The following is an 8,577-nucleotide window of genomic DNA, read 5'->3' as shown; positions in this document are numbered from 1 at the left end:
TCTGAGAGCATTTCACTGGGAATCTGACTTCAGTCTATGTCTCGTAACTTTGAACGCTCCTCTGGTTTCAGTTGTGTTTCTGTTTATTTTGGTGACGTATAAATAAAATCTTCCCATCTGCCTGCACTTGAGTCTTCACCTCTTGCGATCCGTGACACTACGTCCTTAATAACAATGGATGAAAAGTTTAGAGCCCTACTGATGATTAAGTCTAGAGTGTGTCCACCTTTGTGTGTGGGTCCATCCCAGACAGCACATGTACGTCTGGCCGACGTCGGCCCAATATCGAAACGTCGGCCTCTATACCTAAAACATCTATAAAACATCGGCCTGGCGGAGGCCGATATAATTTGGTCGCTGCAGTTTACACTGTTTGGGGTAAGTTTAGTCGCTAAAATCACACAAATATTACATACAAATGTTCCTGACACGTTTCTTGCTTGTTATTGACATGTTTCAATTCAATTTATTTTATAGAAACGGTTTAGTTTCTTCGAAAAAGTCCGTTAGCATCTTAGCAGTTTTCAGGTAGGCTAACTATATAGATTGAGCTCTTGTTGATGAAACTCTGGGCTTTTAATCAAATCTTCGTGTGTGTATGAGATATTTTGATGGCACTTTGAATGTTTTGCTGGTGATTTGTCAGTATGTTATTGGAAAAGGCTGATTTACTGAATCGATGACGTCACTTACAGTGAGAGTGTAATCGGCTGAAATCAAGTTCACATTAGTTTCGATATTTCATGATAAACAGATATTAATACAAATTGTTCTGTGATTTCAGGAGGACAGAAAGAAACTCTACAGAACAGAAGTGAAGCTCCAAGATTTCAACATTTCTGAAGGGAGATTCTGACTTAGAAATACAGGTGACCTGAAGAAGCTCATGAAAAACATGAATATGCCTTTTTCAGAATACATTTCACCAATTTTAAGAAGTCCCTCACATCATAACGTAAGTCACACTCAACCTAAAACTAAAAATATAGATTGTGTTATTTTAAGATTATATTTTTAGTAGTAGAATATGTATATTACATGTTATTATAATTGTTATATATTATTCTGTCTTTTATCTCCATTTCACCTCTACTCTAGCTTGTTTCCTTCTAATGAACCTGGAACTGCAGAGTAAATATTGTTGACTCTGTGTCAGATTGCTTGTTTTGTTCCTGGATTCTTCAGTGATGACGATCAGAGTCTGAGTGAACCTGCTGTCAGACAGTGAGTACCGTGGGGTTTCAGTCAGGGCCTTCAGTAAACAACTGTTAGATACCTGTACACATCTTACACATCTCTGTTACAGCTAACGCAGCCGTATGTGTAAAGGTGCGGTCACACTAGCCTTTGAACGTGCAAAATTATTTCGGACGCCGCTGCGAATATGGGCGGGAGCAAGATATAACGGTTTCCCCTTATCACAACATGGGTTAATCTGTGCTTTTACTGTGTCGTTGGCGATGGCGTCGAAAGCGTCTTATTATATTGCACTCTGTCTCTCTCTCTCTCTATAAATATACACACTAAACAATAAAAAAATATAGAACGTGTCCTCATTCAAATGTGCCATCTGTTCCTGTTTCCATTGACACTGCGAACCATGCAGCTTCTTTTTTAATTATCTTTTAAATATGTATTATATAAAATAGGATGCTGCGCTACGGCTAAAATTAGCACTTCATTTTTTAATTTCTGTACAGAGAGGTCACGCAGTGACGTATCATTCATCTACTGGTCCCACGACTTCACGTGATGCGAATTCGCAGGTCAAAGTTCACCAAACTTGAACTTTCGAATGCAGCGAAATGCGAAAATTTTCGCATGAGCCTGGGTTTCCGGTCTGACGCATTCGCATGCATATGAATGGAAGTCAGTGGAACGAAAAGTGCAGTGTGACCGCCCCTTAATGCACATATTATGCCCCACACAGGCTCTCAACAACAATGACGGGGCTGATCAACAACTTCAGCAGTAGGCTAGATTAGTGTGGGTTAAAGGGATAGTTCACCCCAAAATGAAAATTTGCTCTTAATTTACTTTCCCTCAGGTCTTCCAAGGTGTGGGTGACTTTTTGGTAACAATTTATAATAAAGTTCAGTTGTAAGTCACTTTTAAGTGAGTAGTTAATGATGAACTAATAATTTACAAAACATTCATAAGTGCCTAATAAGTGATATACTAATAATTTGTGTACTTTTTGTAAATTCATTTTAAAAGTCATTTACAAGTAATTAGATTATGATTAACTAATTATTTACAAAACATGACTGTGTTCATAGAAATAAATGATGTTAATATTTTATCTATGTTCTGTAGATTAAGTTATAAATAATTTACAAGTGACATGAATATACATTCACTAATGATTAACACATGATTTACACATCTTTCATAAGCAATCTTAAAAAAAATTAAATCACGAAAAAAATCAAACAGATCCTTAATTTTTAATAGTTACTAGTTAATATATTATGAATCACTTATAAATCATTGAAATGTCAACATTGTACTATTATCTCAATAAACAGTATAAATCATTTACAAAGCTTTCTGCACCCCCCAATCTAAGATGTAAACTACTCATCAGTTGTAAATGTTTTACAAACTTTGTGGTTTTCAGTTGTGTGTGCGTATGTGTATATATATATATATATATATATATATATATATATATATACATATATACATATATATATATACATATATATATATATATATATATATATATATATATATATATATATACATATATACATACACACACACACACACACACACACACACACACACACACACATATATATATATATATATATATATATATATATATATATATATATATATATATACACACACACACCAACACACACACACACACACACAAAATCAACCAACCTGTAACCGGAAAGTTTACATTCAAAACTGATGAGTAGTTTACACTTTAGATTGTGGGTGCAGAAAGCTTTGTAAGTTATTTATAACTTAATCTACAGAACATAGATAAAAATATTAACATCACTTATTAATCATCTATGAACACATAGTCATGTTTTGTAAATGATTAGTTTACCATTAGCTAATTACTTTTATTACATGGCTCTGTGGGTACTTGATTCTGATTGGTCAGTTGCGACATTCCGATGCATGTTATCCCTGGATAAAAACCTGTAAAATGTACTAACACAGGCTCATCCGGGTAACAGTAGTTGGTGCTGTACTCTTGCTTTAACTATTATTTTTATTGGTGGAAGCTGTGCATTTGTTTAGCAAATAAATTATAAAAACTGTGTACAACAGTTGTGTACAATTGTTTAATTATCTCATCCTGGTTAGGGTTGGCCTGATTGACGATGCCATCGTCCATCGCCGATGGCTGATAGACATCACGATGCTGCGCTGGCAAACAGCGTCATCAGCTCCAGTATCTCGCCCGTGCATCTGTTGTCATGCAACAGAGAAGTCACGTTCTATAGGCAGTTTCTATAGACAGTTGTGAACGTGCTGACAGCTGGTTGCCCAGGCTATGGATTAAAGGTAATACTGTTGTAAGTAGTGTTCATTTTCTCCTAAATACCGATCATTTCGCTTCATTAGACCTCAATGTATCACCAGTAGCCACCGGTATTGATTTGGTCTTTTTTTTTCTGGACATCCACACAGCACCACAGTATTATCAACTAGAGATCAACCGATAGTGGATTTTTCCAATACTGATAGCTAGTTTGGACCACACTGGCCGATACCGATTTATAAACCAATAGTTTTTAAAATGAATACTGAACAAAATTGATACTGAATGAGAGCAGCGGTCTGCGGTCGCGCTGTGGGTTCCCGGGTTTGTGTCCATTCTCGGACCATTCCATGTATTTCAACTGTAGAAAAGGTTGTTCCGAGCCGAAACTGACTTCTTTCATATTTGTCGACCAAAATACAGAAAACTACATCAGTATATCATCATAAACACAAACGTTTTTGTCTTACATGAATGTAAACAGATGAGAAAGAAAACACACACGTACAGTATTTTTGTTTAAAGAGACAACAGCCTAATAAACGCGCTGTCTGTCATTAATGTTAATCAAAGAACAAAAGAAACAAAAGAAAATCATTCACTGATCTCGACTGAATATATTTAATAACTTTAATTGATTAATCTTTATTTTATTTATAAAAAGAAAACTATGCAGTGTTTTTAAACTTTTAATTACAGTTTCTGTACCTGAAATTTTGTTTAGTTGTATTTAGGATATTGCTAATTGATTTGTTTGTTCATATCTTACTACTGACTGGTTACTTGTCTTTAACACTATTTTTATTAATTAATTGTTTTTGCTATGGTATTTTTTTTTTTTGTTAAGCACAGGCAAAATTCCTCTTGCAGTGTTTTGTAAGCTGCTGATTTTTGCTCATGTTATTCAGCTGTAACAGAATGCTTTGTAAAAAGACAGAAACATGTTTGACATCTAAATGTTTGACTTAATTTTTTTATATTGGATTTTTTTATCTTATTGGAATCGAAACTAGGAATCGATAAGCAGAATCGGAATTGGAATCGATAAAATTCAAACGATACCCAACCCTACACACCGAACGCATCACATTTTATTTGCTGCTATTTTAGAACAGTGCATGATTATCTAATCATGCGCAGCGTCTTTGAGAAGTCACAGTTATCACACACACCGGATGCGTCACATTCAATTCAAGCAGCGGTCTAAAACTGTTTTTTTAATCACCAAACGGACATAAGTTTGCCTCAGGAATGAACTATGTGGCATATGTGTTTAAAGTTCAGTGTTAAAAAAAAAAGAGCAAACGGAAAGAAAACGTTTTTGCTGTAAAATGCACAATACAAAATTTATAGCCTAGGGTGAAGTCATTATGTAAATTTACAATGATTTGAGATTAATATAATGTTATTTAATAGAAAACTATGTGAACGGCTGCATTTAAACTCGCGTTTGAAGTTTCCCACTCTGTGCAGCGCACAGTGTCACATGGCAAAACAAACGCAACACGGAAAAATATCTCCATGGATTTTGCAGATAACCGATAGTTCTACAAATCAACTATCGGTGCCGATTAACCAGCAAAACCAATGAATCGGTCGACCTCTGTTATAACAATGTGCATGATACAATACTCATCAAATAATAAAGAACTCTTTTCATGTCCCTTGACTCAGATTAAAAAGTAATCACGGCCAACAAAATAACTTGTGCTTGGTGTTAACTGTTAGTCACTTATTGCACTCGTAGTTGCAATCTTTGAAATGGTGCATAAAAATGTTGCTGGCCTTCAGTTTAGGTGTAGGTCTTCCTTTCTCAGTTGTAGATCTTCATTTCTCAGTTATTCTCTTTTTTTCTGCAAAATAGCACCTTAAAAAAGCATTTTAGTAGATTGGCAACCAGGTCTGTAGGCTGTATTTTCTTTTCATTGAATTTCACTTTCGTACTTTGGAAATCCCTGACTAAAAGGGCAGTCTAACGCTGGGGGTAGCACTGGGCACGTCTCTAGACCCAGAGGGTGTGCTGTCATTGAATGTCAAAATTTTGATTGGCTGATGATTCTGTCACTAATGCTTGTAACAAATCAGATGTGACTTCTTTCATCAAAAGGGTAGCACAATCTGTAGTGCTGGCCATAGACTTTTTGTAATGTAGGATATTCCAGGTCAACCTCAACTAAACTAATCACAAGCAATTTGTGAACATTACACAAATGTAAATGATAACTAAATAGTCTTTAAAAGCTTTTTTCACACAATTTTGTTTTTTATAGGGCCAGCAGAGCCCTTCTCACCCTGACGGCCAACCGCTGCTGTCAGACAACATCTCCAAGATGCTATAAACTGCAGGACCAGTAAGTACAATCTTGAACATACACAACTGTATCATAAGTTTGGGAAGGTATGGTTTTTTGTGTTTTTGAAAGTCTTTTATGGCAACCACAGTTTAATATATGAAATGAAAACAGTTCACTACAATTTAAAATAATAGTTTTCTATTTGAATATATTTAGAGAAGTCATTTATTCCTGTGATGGTAAAGCTGTATTTTCAGCATCATTACTCCAGTCTTCAGTGTCACATGATCTTCAGAAATCATTCTTATATTCTGATTTGCTTCTGAAGAAACATTTCTGACTATTATCAGTGTTGAAAACCGCTGTGTTCCTTCATTTTTTCAGGATTCTTTGATGAATAAAGTTTTAAAACAGTACAGTGTTTGAAACAGAAATGTCTGTTTTAACGTTTGATAATTGATAAGACAGTGATAATAATTGAAAATGTTTATTGAGCAGCAAATCAGAATGATTTCTGAAGGATCATGTGACACTGAAGACTGGAGTAATAAAAATTAGCTTAGATCACAGAAATAAATTACATTTCACAATGTATTCACGTAGAAAACTGTTGTTAAATTGTAATATTTCACAATATTACAGTTTTTTTACTTGCTTTTGATCAAATAAAGGCAGTCTTGGTGAGCAGAAGAGACTTTTCTCAAAGACGTAAAAAGAAAATCGTACTGACCCCAAACTTTTAACGGTAGTATAAATTACAAATATAATGTTCCACCACTGAAATGTATATTCCATTCTAAAGAGATGCTTTTTCCACAAATATTACATTTACAGGGATCACGTGAAACACTTCATCAATAAACTGATTTTTGAGAGCATTAGTGGCAGTGTCGATTTTTTTTTATTGATTGGTGAATTGGAAGTGGATGTGCGTTTATTAAACCTACTTGTGATTAAATCAGATATATATATATAGCAAAATAAGCTCAAATTGAGGCAGCAGCATCTATGGTGCATGGCCTGTAGTGAGGTCACTAAATTCTAACACCAAGAATTTATCAAAGTCCACTAAAGGAAGCAAAACCTATTGGTATTTTACTTTGAAAATAGCCTTGCTAATAATATTTGGGGCTCGGACACACTTTTTTTTTGTTGTTTAAATTAAATTAAAATACATAGTTTAGTATTCACACAACACATCTTATAACCATGCACTCCAGTTATATGTGATTAAATAAATAATATTTTGTCTGAAATAATATGAACAGCAGCAGCTATTCTAAACTTTCTCCTTTTTATTTCCTGTTTCTATCTCAGGATGGCCATCCCAAGGTTTCTAGAGATTACAGCAGCTCCAGACTGAATCCAAACTCACTTTTGAAGACTTCAGATGACACCAACGCTCACAAAGACTACAGACGACAACTGTGCATGAACACACAAAACATTGGACACACAAAACAAATATTATCCTTATTTTGCCTATAAGGGTAAATTTGATGATTTTCAAACTGCTTTATTGTAATGTCTCTTATATCTGTAAATGAACAATATTTACTCTCTGAGTTATGTGGACCTACATGTCCCCTTTTATTTTTTAAGCATCACTTTAAAAATGTTGAAAGATAATGTTAATGTTAACTGAATACAAAACTAGAGACTTGTTTAGTAAGATTTTATCAGAAAATATTTTTTAACTTTTATCATGCAATTTAAAACATTTTAATTGCTTAATTAGTATTGTTTGCCTGGTTTTATTTTGTGTTTATGTAACTCTTTTTATAAAGTTCTTGGCATAAAGTTCGCATGCGATGCTGACAGCACTGAACACATGACTTTATTATGAACTAGATGGTCTTCCCAGTGAGTCTTAGTCATCTATGGCTTTTTAAACTGTAACCTTGAAACATGCATTTCCTGTAAACCTACTTTGAAATAAGTATTGTCAAAAGGTGCTATACTCATACAACATTTAACCATGCAAGTACTGTAGTAATGGTTATTTTTGTTTTTACTATGGGTTTACTGCAAAAGCTGTAGTAAAATCATGGTGATTGTAGTAAAACTATGGTTGATTTTGTTTTTTCTATGGTTTTACTGCAAAAGCTGTAGTAAAATCATGGTTTATGTTCAAAAGACTACAAATAATCCCGAATTAAACACTTTTGATCAAAGCATCTGGTAAAAAATGTTATTGTATTTGTACATGTAATATGAAATAAATGAAAATATTAATACAGTTGCGTCTGTTCTTGAGAGTGGTGTGTATTGTTTTATTATAAACCAGCGGCGGTAGCCGCGGGTGGTCCGTAACGATGAGCAAAACGCCGGTGAACCGCGTCCACGCAGAGCGGCCGGGATGTATCGTCTCAGCATCGGCCGGAGAGCATTTCCGATCAGAGGCCGACGTCGCCGAGACATCTTGCCTATTAGCAAACGCTCCCTGAGCGATATCGTCCCGATGGAATTTTGTAGGTCGGCTCGACATCGGCACAACGTATGTGTGCTGTCTGGGATGTAGGCTACATGCTGAATCGACAGGTAAAAAAAAAAGCCTCAAGTCCAAATATTCATTTATCACCCATTAACTATTTGACAAACACTTCCTGCTTCGATGTCCTGATCTGAATTTTAAAAAAATCTCAAACATGCTCCGAAGTGCCGATCTGAATCAACCGAGTCGCGAAAATGCTCCGAAGCGCCGATCTGAATCAACCGAGTCGCGAACAGGCTCCGAAGTGCCGATCTGAATCAACCGAGTCGCGAACAGGC

General features: G+C 35.1%; 1 long non-coding RNA gene across 3 annotated transcripts; it reads left to right on the top strand.

The window, feature by feature from the left end:
- Nucleotides 1-797: 797 nt before the first annotated feature.
- On the top strand, nt 798-7,456 carry LOC113094975 (uncharacterized). 3 transcript variants are annotated; one of them, XR_003288246.1, is made up of 5 exons: nt 798-955; nt 1,099-1,224; nt 3,334-3,534; nt 5,782-5,862; nt 7,123-7,456. It is a non-coding gene; the product is annotated as an uncharacterized LOC113094975 (long non-coding RNA). The 3 variants fall into 3 exon arrangements; XR_003288245.1 differs by having other exon boundaries at nt 3,334-3,545; XR_003288247.1 differs by having other exon boundaries at nt 817-869; nt 3,334-3,545.
- The last annotated feature ends 1,121 nt before the right edge of the window (nt 7,457-8,577 follow it).

The sequence above is a fragment of the Carassius auratus genome, unplaced genomic scaffold (assembly GCF_003368295.1).
Source record: "Carassius auratus strain Wakin unplaced genomic scaffold, ASM336829v1 scaf_tig00215563, whole genome shotgun sequence".
Lineage (NCBI taxonomy): Eukaryota > Metazoa > Chordata > Actinopteri > Cypriniformes > Cyprinidae > Carassius > Carassius auratus.
This window is presented reverse-complemented; position numbering and strand designations above follow the sequence as displayed.